The 15,253-nt window shown below is 33.5% G+C and overlaps 1 protein-coding gene across 2 annotated transcripts in view; it reads right to left on the bottom strand.

Annotated features, from left to right (window-relative positions):
• Positions 1–636: 636 nt before the first annotated feature.
• Positions 637–15,253, bottom strand: part of LOC136026535 (complex I intermediate-associated protein 30, mitochondrial-like) — a 57,490-nt gene continuing 42,873 nt past the window's right edge. For both annotated transcript variants that reach the window (XR_010617331.1, XR_010617330.1), the window contains exon 2: positions 637–930. The gene's annotated coding sequence lies outside the window, so the exon portion shown is untranslated. The remainder of the gene's footprint in view (positions 931–15,253) is intronic.

Raw genomic sequence — 15,253 nt, 5'->3', positions numbered from 1 at the left:
TTCTCCGCTAGTACATACAGTATATAGTAAAAGATAGATGCAAATGAAAGGATTTTTTAGGAAAGGATTCAACATGGAGAGGGGGGGGTGAATTCAAGACAAATAAAACAGATAACTTATGTAAAGAGTATCCTTTAGCAAAATATGAATGAAATCGTAAAAATCTTGATATTTATAGAGAGAAATAACAACAACAGGTAAAACAGATATGTAGAAGACGAATAGTTAGGTAAAAAGAACTTGCTATGATTGTCCCAAAGAAGAAATACCATAGAGAAAGTCTTTGAGCAACAGACTAAACTACACATCCATCAATGGTCGTCTCCTCGCGGTGAATTATTCAATAAAATCCAACTGCTGATTCCTTGAAATGGAGGGTCGAAATGTGCATACGAACTAGCAAAGAAAGTTGGGAATATTCTAGTACACCCATCTACACATCCTACACAGTTACTACACATCCATCTTTTGTCGTCTTTTCGTAATTTTTATTCCATCAAATCCAGCAGTTGATTCCTTGCAATAAAGGCTCAACAGTGGCATAAAAACTAATAAATAAACTGGGGAAGAGACTAGTCAAAAATAGGTTATGGAAGACCTCTCTGGTCCCACAAAATCTACTATAAACAAAATAAAAAGCGAAATAATATACTTTATTTACATATTTATGTTCAACTTCCTCTAAAAATGCGTTCAAGGTCCTTCACTGTTGCATATGGTCTGTTTGGAGTTGCTGATGGATCAGTAAAAAACTCTTTTAAAAGCATTTCTGCTGTAATAACTTGTGTCTGGATTAGCGTGATCTGCTGAACATCATCATCATCTCCTGGCAAACGATTATTAAGGTGGACCAACATAGGTGGGGAGTATGATGGGAACAGCTGGTATACGAATGGTTGATGAAGTGACTGTCCCATCTGACAAACCACCCTAAAATTGAAATACAAATGTTAAGGTGCTTCAACATCTTCTTCGTTTATCCAATGTTTCTAACCTCTTTACTTTTTATTAACTTAATACAGCCTACCATTATTATGATTAATTTTTGAAAGCTTTTTCCACCAAAGAAGTTTTTCAAGGAAAAGTAAAGAGCTGAATTAAACGAAAATAAACTCCAATAGCAATTCAACCTTAAAACGAACATAAATCACTATCAACAGATAAAAAAAAACTATAAGAACAGAAATCACGATAAGTAATCATGTCAAACTTAAAACAACCAGAAACGACCACAAATAGTAGATATTTTAAAGACCAGAGTGTCATTTGCCCTTTACTGAAATTTTTGTACTTGAGGTATGTTATTTTATTTGTCGTAACATAAAAAAAAAAGAAAATGACCATATTAAGCAAGATTACAGAAAGTACTAATGGACTTAGATTTTTTTTTTAATCTTTTTCTAAAAGATTTTTTTATGTTAATTCCTGTGAAGCCTCGGGAATCTCAAATTATTAGCAATATAGAGGTAAAAATGTTTAAATTTATTTTCTTTTAGTAAACCGCAAATGACGTTCTGGTCAGAATAGGTTACGTCAATAGCTTACATCACACCCATTAGGTATTTTGAAAGAATGCCTATGTAAAATCTTGATTTGAAGGCTTGGGAAAAGGAAAGCTAAGGAGGCATCGGAAGGGAGCTGATTGCCCTCCCTCCAGTCACTTTTGGCTCTTAAAAAGGGTAATAAAACTTTCTATTTTTGATCAAGTAAGCCCCTTCGAAGTTTTTTTTAACAGTAACTTCCATACGAAGTGGCAGGGTAAAAAAAAAATAAACTGTGGCAGAAATGGCAGGATTTCTATAACTGAAAACAACCAATCCAAATTTTTGTTTGGATTCTGGCTCATTTTCTAGAATGAAAGGGACATCATCGAAAATATTCCAGTGATTTTCCTTGAAAAAAGAAAGAGTCTTTCGAATACCCAACTAAAAAAGAATAAAACAAACAACAAACTTTACTTGACTATGCCAGAATTTTGCTAATCGAAGATACATATTTTCACCCTCTGATCTGAAAGCAAAGCGAGCTAAGCATTTAACCTATCAGCATTCAGCCCTATAAAGTAATTTTTTCAAGAGGTTGTCATAATATCCATCAACAAAAAATTATTCAAATTCTATTATAACGTTGTTTGCAGTTAAAGTCATGTGACTTACGAATGAAAATAGTAAGCGCAGATCAATTAGGCAGCGCAATTAGCAGTTAGCAGTGCAGTTCAATTAGGCAGCGCAATTAGCAGTTAGCAGTGCAGTTCAATTAGGCAGCGCAATTACCAGTTAGCAGTACAGTTCAATTAGGCAGCGCAATTAGCAGTTAGCAGTGCAGTTCAATTAGGCAGCGCAGTTGCACTGCCTAATTGAACAACGGAATGGGCTAAAGGACATTTTGTTCACCAAGGCACTTCGTATAAAACGTATAAAAATGAGTAGCCTTTGGAACTTCGGAATGAGTGCATTCAATCTTAAATTTAAAGTTCTAGTACCCTTTCAAGAGTTAAAAGTAATTGCAGGCTAACAGTCCCCACTAGAATTTCAATCATGTTGCAGTCTTTAAGGGTATCCGGTCTACTCCTCTTAGTTTCTGCTCGTTTTGAGTTTGTCACACCCCGTTTGTGTTTCATTTTTTTATTGATGGAATATTTTGATGGTAGTTTATTCGGTACTTTTGTTGATGGTACTCTTATTGATGGTAGTTTTACATTTTAAAATTATTTAACTTTATTTCGGCTCATCTTTGGTTTAATGCAGCCCTTGAATTTCCCATGAAAAATATCTTTATGAAAATTTTGTCAAAAATTAATAGAGAAAAAAAAGCCGTTCTTTGACTAGCAGGGTTATTGTTAAAATATTTCTGTAATAGCTGAGTAAAGAATATTCACAATAATTATCATTAATTTCATTAACAATAAAATGCATATATTGTTGATGTTTTACTCTAATTATTTTTGTACTTATGCAATAATTTATGTAAAATCGCATTTGTTAAATACCAAATTTGTGTGATTATCAAGTTTATTATCAAGTTTTTCAAACTCTTTAAGCTCAGGTGCATAAAATTCAGCATTCAATTAAAGTTAAGTGCTGTGCAAGACTGTTTTTTTTATTCTTTTTTTTTATTTTTTAGTTTGTGTTTAGTGTTTATTGCTCACAGTTTGCATTTAATGTTGTGAAAAACCAAGCCCTGCTTGGTTTTTCTTTGGTCTTTTAAGCTCGTGTTGTTTATTGTCTATCCACCATGACATTAAACTCGCCACTGCTAGTAATGATAAATATTTTTTATTTAGACTGCCTTTTTTTTTTTTTTTTTTTTTTTGTTTGTTTGTGTTTATTGTTTATTGCTCACAGTTTGTATTTAATGTTGTGAAAGGCTGCCCTGCTTGGTCTTTTCTTTGGTCTTTTAAGCTCGTGTTGTTTATAGTCCATCCACCAAGACATTAAAATCACCATTGCTGGTAATGATGAATATATAAACAACTGTTATGTTCGGATTATATATGAACATTTTAAAAGATTGCTTCGTTATTGCCCCCTGAATCTTGAAGGAAACTTTATTTCCATTTGTAATGTTGAAAAATGTTTAATAAAATGTTTTAATATGTTCTAAGTAATAAAATATTTTTGAATAAGTTTTATTTCGTTTCATATATAATCAATTTATACATCTATATTAAGATAGTCCAGATATTTTAACTTCAAAAATAATCAAATACCTGCAGAATAGGAGGGGAATTAGTTTTTTTTTAATTGTTCGTATATTGATGTGTGTGTAGAATGAAGATTGATTACGAACATTTTCTTCAGCTTAAGTTCTTCAATTATAATCTTTAGATAAAAGCAAGGCACGCAATTTTTTCATGTTAGAATTTTGTTTCCTTTAAAAATTTGATTTTAAGGCATGTGACTTTTATCTTTGACATTCACGACAAGGGTAGAATACTCGTGCCATTATATTCGTTAGTATCAGCTCTATCCATTAATAGAATTCAAAATTATGACATTCCGAAATAAACTTTTACAGAGTGATTTGAACTGTCTTGGGAACAAAATAATCTTTTCGAACTTTTAGACCTTTCTAATGAATTTTTAACGTACTTTTCAGGAAATTAAAAGCAAATTTCATAAATATAGTTCTGCAGATTAATGCAACTAAATCTCATCTATTGAATGATACTAAAATTATCAGTATACTTTGAACTATTTGGATCAAAGAAATATAGCATACGAAAAACTTGCATCGACTTACCATAGGGCTTACCAAAAACTTACCATAGGATTGCAGAAGAGCAACATACTAAAAGTATGCACAAGGAATATAAACACTAAAGAATAGCTGTGGGGAAAATTTGTGGTTTCGTGTTTGATAAAAGAACCAAACCCTTTCTACTGAGAGAAAGGAACAACATTAAAATTTAAAACAAACAAAGAAATAGTGTGTATATGAGGGGGACTACCCCATCTTCAATACCCCGCTCTTCACCCTAAAGTTCTTGAAGTGTTTTCAAAAAAGGTTCTGATTCTAATTATAAGGCCCTTGTGCTTCAGCTCTTGAAGAAAATTAAATTAAAAAAAATTCTTACTGAAAGTAAGGAGCGACATTAAAGCTTAAAACGAACATAAATTGTTTCGTATATGTAAGGGGCTCACCCCTCCTCGACGTCTTTCTCTTTAGGCTTTAAATTTTAAAGTTTTAAAGTTTTTTATATTTAAAAGAAATAAAGCTTTCAGAAAGAGTAAAACTTTAGCGTGAAGAGTGAGGCGTTCAGGAGGGGACAGCCCCTTTCATATATAGAATAATTTCTGTTCGTTTTAAATTTTAATTTTGCTCCTTTCTCTCAGTTAAAAAAAATTGTTTCTTAATTTAACCTCAGAACGTTTTTTAATCAATGTAGGTTTTGATTTTGGCTCACCGTACGTGAATAATTAAAACGAACTTCGCATATTAGTTTTACTTTTTTTGGCTAAATGGCTTTCTAAATGGCTTACGTAACGAACATCTATATTCGTATATTTTATTATGTTTATTAGGAGGTTTGCCTCTTCGTCCATTCCTCGCTCTTTACGCTAAAGTTGGAATTATGTTTCAATTCTTTAAGAACGACCTCTTAATCACAAAGCCCGTTTAATTAGAATAAATAGCTCTTATGAAAATACTAAAAAAAACTTCAGCGTAAAGAGCAAGGTATCGACTAGGGGATGAGCTCTTTCATATACGTAATTTTTCGTTTTAAGTTCTTATGTTGCTCCTTACTTTCAGTTAAAAAAAAATTGTTTCTTGATTTAATTTCTGAACGTTTTTAAATTAATGTAGGTTTTGATTTTGGCTCACCGTGGGTGAATAATTAAAACGAACCTCGCATATTAGTTTTACTGTTTTTTGGCTAAACAGCTTTCTCGAAATTTTAATCGGACGATTTTGACAAAAAAGGGGTGGAGGAGTGGGCCCAGTTGCCTTCCTATTTTTTTGTTACTTAAAAAGTGCACTAGAACTTTTAATTTTATTTATGAACGCTTTTATTAGCTAGTGATATGCGTTACTTACAAATTAACTCACGTAACGAATGTCTATATTTGTATATTTTTATTATTATTTTATTATTAGGGGGTTCGCCTCCTAGTCAATACCTCGCTCTTTGCGCTAAAGTTCGAATTTTGTTCCAATTCTTTAAGAATGACCCCTTAATCACAAAGCTCGTTTAATTAGAATAAACAGGTCTTATGAAAATACCAAACAAAACTTTAGCGTAAAGAGCGAAGTATTGACTAGGGGATGAACCCTGTCATATACGTAATAATTTATTTTCGTTTTAAGTTTTGATGTTGCTCCTTACTTTCAGTTGAAAAAACTTTTCTTTATTTAATTTCTGATCCTTTTTTAAATAGTACTAGGAATTCTGGCACCCCATTCATAGCAATGTTCCTTCCCCATGAAAAATTCCTCCATGGAAAGATCATCCCTCGTAGACCCCTATCCCCTATCCATTCCCGGGAAAACTCCCCTAGAAAACGTCTGTATACTTCCCAATAACCAATAAAATATGTAAACATTGGGAAAAATTCATAACTTGCAGCCCTTCCCCCGGCGAATGTGGGAGATTAAGTCGTCCTCAAAGACGTAGTTGTTATATTTTTTCGACCATGCTGAACAAAATGGCTATCTCAAATTTTGATCAGGCGACTTTAGGAAAACTGAGCGTGGACATTTTTTGGTCACATGTTTTTGGTCACTTACAAAGGATACTAGAGCTTTTAATACCCGTTAAAACAAGCCCTCTAACGATATTCTAGGATAACTGGGTCGATATAATCATCCCTAGGGAAAAACAAATAAACACGCATCCGTGATCTTTCTTCTTGCAAAAAACACGAAATTCCACATTTTTGCAGATAGAAGCTTGAACCTCTACAGCAGGGTTCTCTGACACGCTAAATCTGATGGCGTAATTTTCATCAAACAGTTCGTGGTAACGAACTGTAGTAAGGAGCGACCCGGCTCAATAGTAACCAAAACTCTAAAAAATGGAATTTTGATACCAATACCTACATCAAAAGAATTGCATTTTGATGCTGATTTTAAATATATAAGTTTCATCAAGTTTAGTCTTACCCATCAAAAGTTACGAGCCTGAGAAAATTTGCGTTATTTTAGAAAATAGGGGGAAAACGCCCCCTAGAAGTCATAGAATCTTAACAAAAATCACACCATCAGATTCAGCGTATCAGAGAACCCTACTGTAGAAGTTTCAAGCTCCTATCTACAAAAATGTGGAATTTTGTATTTTTTGCCAGAAAGCAGATCACGGATGCGTGTTTATTTGTTTTTTTTTTTGTTTTTTTTCCCAGGAGTGATCGTATCGACCCAGTTGTCCTAGAATGTTGCAAGAGGGCTCATTCTAACGGAAATGAAAAGTTCTAGTGCCCTTTTTAAGTGACCAAAAAAATTGGAGGGCACCTAGGCCCCCTCCCACGCTAATTATTTTACCAAAGTCAACGGATCAAAATTCTGAGATAGCCATTTTATTCAGCGTAGTCGAAAAACGTTATAACTATGTCTTTGGGGACGAATTACTCCCCCACAGTCCCCATGGGAGGGGCAACAAGTTACAAACTTTGACCAATGCTTACATATAGTAATGGTTATTGGGAAATGTACAGGCGTTTTCAGGAGGATTTTTTTGGTTGGGGAGGGGTTGAGAAGAGAGGGATATGCTGGGGGAACTTTCCATCGATAATTTGTCATGGGGGAAGAAAATCTCCATGAAGGGAGCGCAGGATTTACTAGCATTATTTAAAAACACAATGAAAAAATAAATATGAAAAAGTTCTTTCAGCTGGAAGTATGGAACAGCATTAAAACTTAACACAAACAGAAATTATTACCCATTTGAGGGGCTCACCTGCTCCTAATACCTCGCTCTTTACGTTAAAGTATTTTTAGTAATTTCAACTATTTATTCTACGGCTTTTGTGATTCTGGGGTCATTCTTAATGAATTGGGACAAAATTTAAGCTTTAGTGTAAAGAGCGGGGATCTGACAAGGGGGCGAACCCTCTCATATATGTAATAAAAATATGAGAATACAAAAGTTCTTTACGTAAGCTAATTTTTAAGTTAAGTAAATCTTTTACTAATAAAAATATTCGTAAAAAATTAAAAGTTCTAGTTGCCTTTTTAATTGACCAAAAAATCGGAGGGCAACTAGGCTTCCTCCCCCGCTCTTTTTTCTCAAAATCATTCGATCAAAATTATGAGAAAGCCATTTAGCCAAAAAAAGAAAAATGCAAATTTCGTTTTAATTATTCCTCTGCGGAGAGCCAAAATCAAAACATGCATTGATTCAAAAACGTTCAGAAATTAAATAAAAAGAAACAAGTTTTTTTAACTGAAAGTAAGGAGCGACATTAAAACTTAAAACGAACAGAAATTACTTCGTATATGAAAGAGGCTGCTTCCTCATCAACGCCCCGCTCTTTACGCTAAAGTTTTTACTGTTTTAAAAAGAAGAATTGAGAGACAGAGTCAACCCTCTTTAGCATAAAGAGCGAGGTATTTAGGAGGAGTAAACTTTAGCATAAAGAGCGAGGTATTTAGGTTTAAATAAAAAAAACAAGTTTTTTTAAATGAAAGTAAGGAGCGACCCGGCTCAATAGTAAACGAAACTCTAAAAAACGGAATTTCGATGCTAAAAGATATATCAAAAGAATCGGATTTTTATGCTGATTTCAAATATATAAGTTTCATCAAATTTAGTCTTTGTCATCAAAAGTTACGAGCCTGAGAAAATTTGCCTTATTTTGGAAAATTACTTTTGGAAAATTATTTTGGAAAATTTTTAATTTTAAATTAATTAAAATTAATTTTTCTTTTTTTAAAGTTTTTTATTGTTTTAAAAAGTAGAGTTGCGAGAAAGAATCAAACTTTAGCGCAAGGAGCGGGGTGTCGAGGAGGAAAAGCCCCTTTCATATACGGAGTAATATACGGATATGTTACGTGTAATATACAAAGTTTCATTAAAGTTTCAGGTAAATAAATAAATTAAATATTAAATATTGAATAAATATTAAATTAATTTTTAAATACGTTTATTAATAAATAAAACCTGATATATGGAGAAATTACTCCATATATGAAATGGGTTATCCCCTCCGCAGTCCCTCGCTCTTTACGCTAAAGTTAGACTCTTTGCCACAATTCTACTTTTTAAAACAATTAAAAACTTTAGCGTAAAGAGCGAGGGACTGCGGAGAGGACAACCTATTTCATATATGGAGTAATTTCTGTTCGTTTTAAGTTTTAATGTCGCTCCTTACTTTCAGTTAAAAAAACAATTTTTTTTTTATTTAATTAAGGTAAGGGGTGTTTCCTCCTTTCTCATAAATATGGCCAATTTTCTCAGGCACATAACTTTTAATGAGTAAGAGTAAACTTGATGGAACGTATATATTTGAAATCAGCATAAAAATTTGACTCTTTTGGAGTATGTACTGGTATCGAAATTCCCTTTTTTAGAGTTTCGGTTACTATTGAGCCGGGTTACTCCTTACTTGCCGTTCACTAAAACGAACTGTTTGATTGGAACAAAAGCTGAAACCTTAGCTTAGAGAGCAAAAAGGTGTTAAATCATGACATATTTTACAAGTAAAATCTTTTTCTGTGTTACATAATGGGTAGTATTTTTCATTATGATGGCACCATGGCACAAAGACATAGTTGTTGGACCTTACAACTATCCTGAATCAAAACTATCTCAAGATTTTGATCAATTGACTCTGCAGACAAAGGCTGTATGAGGGGAGGTAGTTCCCTCCAATTTTGATCCCTTAAAAGGGACACTAGAACTTCACAAATCCGTTCTAATGTGTCTTCTCCCAGTCTTCTAGCTCCATTGGATCATTACGATCACCCCTAGGGAGAACAAAGACAAACTATTAAACACGCATCCGTTATCTTTCTTCTGGTATAAATACAAAATTCGACTTCTTTAAAGATGGGAGCTTGAAAACTCTTGATATGTGGAAATTTGAGGGTGGAATCCTCAATAATATTCCTTTATTTTTAGGGGATTTCACACTTCCCTCTCCCTTTTTTTGAAAATCAGGCAAATAGTCATCAGGATCGTAGTTTTGATGGGTACCCTTAAACTTAAGGAATTTTATTGGGTGTTTCTTCCCTTTTACAAAAATCAGCCAAATTTTCTCAGGCTTGTAACGTTTGATAGATAGTATTAAACTTAATGATTATTATTTTATTATATAATTACCAAAAAAAGCAATTGTTTTGATGTGTCTATTATTATCAAAATTCTGTTTTCTAGAGTTTCGGTTATTATTGGGCTGAGTCACTTCTTACTTACAATTCGTCACCATGAATCGTTTTATTATATACTTTCAACGGTATTTAACGGTTTCGACGGTAATAGATTTCAATTAATTTTGTGTTTTTATATTTTATCTATTTCATACTCTACAGTAAAAAAAAAATAATTCAATAAATTGGTGGAAACAACTGTCAGTTAACATTTATGTATCTTTAATCTAATATAAAATTGTCAGTAGCCATTAAGATATGATATTTAAAAAGGGTTGTATGTTTTTTTAAATTCAATTAAATTGAAATTGTTAGCTTAATAAAGCATAAATTTATAAATGAATGAAATATGATGGTAGCAAATAAAATAAAGAAAAAAAACATAAAGGATAATTTTATGCCAGTGAAATACAAAAACAAGCAGATATTTAGAAAAGACCTCTGTTCGGTCGTTTTAACCCAAAAGTCAAAAATAAAATAAAAAATAGCCTTCTGAAGAACTCAAGGAGTCAAAACCACTTGAAAAAAAAAACGAAAGGACTAGAAAGTAGGAAAGTGACTAAATCTTATATCAATGAAACAGCCATCCAAAAGATCTGCTTAGTCACGAGTTCTGTCCATGGCTACTGATGCATCTTTTCCATGGCTCTGTTTTGGATAAACCAAACTAATTGATTCTAACTAATCTAGCTAATTGGTATAATGAGAAATAGCTTGTACTGAATGTCTTTTTATTAGATCATTACGATATGATCAATAAAAATATATCCATATCAATGATTAAACATAGGCCTTTTTTCTATTTACTTTTTTAATTTATTTATTCCAATTATTTTCCCCAAAAAGTGTCAATTACTGGAAGTGAACTGCAAATCTCGACTCGGTCATCTAAAATATAAAACATTTTGCACATATCTTGCACATTTTGCACATTTTGCATATCTGGGAAATGGTTTTACAAGTATCAATTGAAATACAAAAATCTCCACATGAATGGAAAATTTTGGGTTAAATCATGTTTAAAATAATATATTTTTTATGTTGGACCTCCCCCTCCCCTAAAAAAAAACTGCTTAGGCCTCTCTGAAAAGTATATTTTGACATGAACCATTACTTCATGCAGTGTATATCGTCCTTAGATCACGAAGCATTCAGTAGAAGAGTAGAGTTGCAAAGCTTTATTGCAGCTGCTGCAGCGCTATCTATTCTATCACTATATATAACGCTATCTATCCTAGCGCGATCTAATAACATGATTTAACCGTATTCTAGTTCAGGAGGACACGCGAGTAAATTTCTATAGTCTCCGTTTTCTCATAATCATCATCAGTTACACCAAGTTCCGTTGACCAAATACATTTATCAACAAAAACTTAGAAAATGATACTTCCTTGATTAGGAAAGGTTTTCTGTGTCATAATTTGCTCAAAGAGAATAACTTATTCCAAAATTTCGCACTTCGTCATGATAATGAAATGAAAATCCTCATGTGAAATAACTCACTTGTGTTTTTATCCTCGTCTTGGGTCAGTTTAATTTGGATTTGCTTTGGTCCAACCGACCCTGATTACATTTTTACATTCTGGGATATTAAGTGATCAGTAGAAAAGCAAAAAGTCAGAAGAGTTTACAATAGCTACCTGTGCGTCATCTATTTTATTCCTTAAATACTATTCAAGAGAATTTGCCATACTAATTCAGTGGTACCATGTGAATTACTCTCTATTTTTCCTTATTAATACTATCAACTGCTCCTCTTTATTTATTTGCAGAAACAAATTTTATAAATTTAAATATTCAGTTGAAGTAAAAATTCTAGAAAATTATCATCAATGAAAATGACTTCTATAAAGGCTACTTATCTTGGATTTACGACAAACAATTTGTTTTCTATGCTAAATTTTGTATCCCAAGCTTGTCCCAATGGAGCTTTAACCCCTTTCCGGTCCAGTTTTAAGTTGTTGAAGAAAGTCTATTGGTGTTTAGTGGAATACATGCATGTAATAAAACGGATACAAGCAAAAAACCTACCTTGAGGTGTATGTAAGACACACTTTATTCAAGACCACTCAAGTGAGTGGTTTCACTTACCCCTATAGCATAGCCTCTAGGCTAGCCTATAAGGCTGTAATGTATTAATATTTTTGTTGTTGTTTTTTTCCAGAAGCAATTCATATGGAAAGGGTGGTCATATAAACTTTGAAGGAGGCTCATTCAATTGGAAAATGAACTTTTTAGTGCTCTTTTTAAGTCTCAATAGTCATCGGAGGGTAACCAGCCCTCACGTCCTTTTAATGTGCCCCCTCGTCTCAACACTGATCAGAATGCTGAAAAGACTATTTTATTCAAAATAATCAGAAGTTCTAGTAACTATGCTTCCGAGGATGAAATGCCCCCCAGAGGGCAAGGATTATATATTATGTAATTTGCCCTTGATTCCATGCATGATTTATCACTAGGAAAAAGAGAAATGTTTGGTTCTGGATGTGCTCAAAAAGGCTAAGAGTATCAATGTGAAATTTCGGGGAATGTTGAAGGGCAAATCAAACTCAATTAAAAAACCTCAGTGCATCAAGTTTTCAAAAAAGCGTATATCCAATATCTCGAGAACAGCTGATGGTATTAAGTTCAAACATTTAGGGCATGATGATGATGATTTTATTAAGTGATTAAACCTTTACAAGTATTTCACTGCACATTTTGAAATATTTCACATTTAGGGCATGTTGAGAGAGATGTTAAAAAGTGTTCGGAGGGCAACCAGTTCCCCTCCCATTCCCTTTTTAGCTGCCCTCTCCCCAAAGATATTTGATTACAAAAATTAAACGAGAAAAAATGGGGTTTAATTTGAATAAAGCAGCAGAAGAAAACAAATGATAAAAAATAAGCAACACTGAAACTTTAAATAATAAAAAATCCGAATATTTCGACTCCAAGTCCGGGAGCCTTTACCAACGGGAAAAAAATTACAGAAAAAGAAACAATTTTTGAAAATAAACCATCTGAAGAAAATGACAGTTAACTTTTGATTACTCAAACAATTATAGTATTTGCAGTTCTGGAAGTGTTTAAAATGTCAGTTGTATTTATATATTTGGTTTTGTTGTTTGTCTTTTTTTCTCTTGTGATTTATTGTCGTTTTCTTTAGATGATTTTTTTTCTTAATATTTCTTTTTCCTTAAATTTATTTTGTCTTGATAAAAGCTCCCGGACAAGGAGTCTAAATATTCAGATTTTTTTAAGGTTTTATTTATCTTATGTTTGTTCCACTGCTTTATTTAGATTAAACCCATTTTTTCTCTCTCATTTTTTTGTCACTGGAAAAGAAAAGAGGTCTAAGAAATTATTTGACGACATCTGATAACATTTTTGGAATGACAATCTTGTCGAATATTAAATTTAAAAAACAAGTTTATTTCAACTGAAATTAAGGAGAAAACATTAAAACTTGAAACGAACAGAAACTATTCCATATCTGAAGGGGTTACCCCTTTTTCCAATTCCTTATTCTTCTCGCTAAAGTTTTACCACTTTAAAAAGCTTCTTATTCTAAGTAAAACAGACCATGCGTTTCAGGAGTCGTTCTAAAAAATTGCAACAAATTGTCAAACTTTAGCGTAAAGGGAAAGGTATTGAGACAGGGGTAGCCCCTTCATGTACGGAATAATCTTTGTTCGTTTCGAGTTTTAATGTTTCTCCTTCCTTTCAGTTGAAAAAACTTTTTATTTAGTTTCTGGTCATTTTTCAAATAATGCTGGTAATCCTGTCACACCCTTCATGAAACATTTTCCTCCCCTCATGGAGAAACTCCACCGTTGGCAGTTCTTCCCCCGTAAAATACAACCCTCCCCCCCCCCACATAACTCCATCCAAGCAAGTGATCTTTCTTCTGGCAAAAAATGCAAATTCCATTTTTGTACATACGAGCTTGAAACTTCTATAGTATGGTTCTCTAATACGCTACATCTGATGGTGTGATTTTTATTAACATTCCTTAACTTTTAAGGGGTGTTTCCTCCCTTTTTTTCAAAAATGAGGCAAATTTTCTCAGGCTCGTAGCTTTTGATGGGTAGCACTAAACTCGATTAATCTTATATATTTTAAATCAGCATTAGCAAATTCCTTTGATATATCTATTAATATCAAAATTCCGCCATTTAGAGTTTTGGCTACTATTCAGCTGCTAAATCAAGCTGTTAGCTAAATCAAGAGAAACTATCTGCATTCAAGTTATCAAAAGTTTATCTGCAATATATTAGAAACGGGTATGAGGATTAAATTGAAAGTGTCAGAGCAATTACCACTCTTGCGGCAGTAAATATGACTGGTTGTGACTCCAACTGTGACTACTTCTGACTGTTATAACTCTGACTGCTTACAACTGCTGCTACTTTTAGCAGCCTTTCATTACAAATTAAGCAGCCTTTTAGCAGCCATTACAAATGGTCACGCCTTTCATGGATGAGCGAGAATGCTGAACGCAACCAAAACACCCTAGGGTATATCCTGATGGTCAAAAGGGCTCATCAGTCAAAAATGGTCAAAAAGGGATCATCAAAAAGGGCTCAAAAGGGCTAATTTCAGGAACAGCTGAGCACAGTGGTGGATCTGGGTCTAGGCAGGAGGGGGGCCCCTTGCCCTTTATGGGCCCCCTTACCACTAGTCAAAGTTGTGAAATAGCCACTTTATTCAAATTAGTCAAAAGTTTTAATAACTATACCCCTTGGGAACGTCATGCCCCCACAGCCCCTGAAGGCAAGGTTGTAGATTGTGCATAGTGCCCATTGTCTAATTATAGCATTTACCATTGAGAAAGAGGAAAAAAATTTGATCCTGAATGTCTCAGAAAGGGCTAAGAGTATTAAGGTAAAACTTCAGGGAGCGCTGAGAGGGACGTTACATTAAATAAAAAGACTACGTGCATCCAGGTTATCTAAAGAGAATACCTACAATACCTTAGGAGCGGTTCTGGGTAATAACTTCATACTAAAAGGGCTACAATTGCTACTACTACTGTGACTGCAAATGTGCCTACTTACAATTGCAAATACCTGTGACTATGACTAATTGCAAGTGCAACTAATTATGACTACGACTGTGACTACTTATATCTCTTAATATCTGCGACTACTTGTATCTTTCACTATATTTTACTGTAGCTACTTGTGATTGCGTATGCTAGAAAATGCAATTACTCGGGACTTGTGATTGTGACTGTGAATACGACTGCACTATTTGCAGCTGTCATAGCTTGTGACCGTGGTTACTTCTGACTATGACTGCTTGTGACTGCGAGCGCTTAATCCTACGAATACTTTCGACAGAGACTATTTGCAATACCAACAACTTACTACTGGGTCTGTGGCAAATTGTGACTGCGAATGCAACTCAAATACTACTTTGGCTACTTGCAACTCTGACTACTTACAACTGCGATAATTCGCCACTA

The sequence above is a fragment of the Artemia franciscana genome, chromosome 4 (genome assembly GCF_032884065.1).
Source record: "Artemia franciscana chromosome 4, ASM3288406v1, whole genome shotgun sequence".
Classification (NCBI taxonomy): domain Eukaryota; kingdom Metazoa; phylum Arthropoda; class Branchiopoda; order Anostraca; family Artemiidae; genus Artemia; species Artemia franciscana.
The sequence above is the reverse complement of the archived record's forward strand: the minus strand, read 5'-3'. Positions and strand labels throughout refer to the sequence as shown.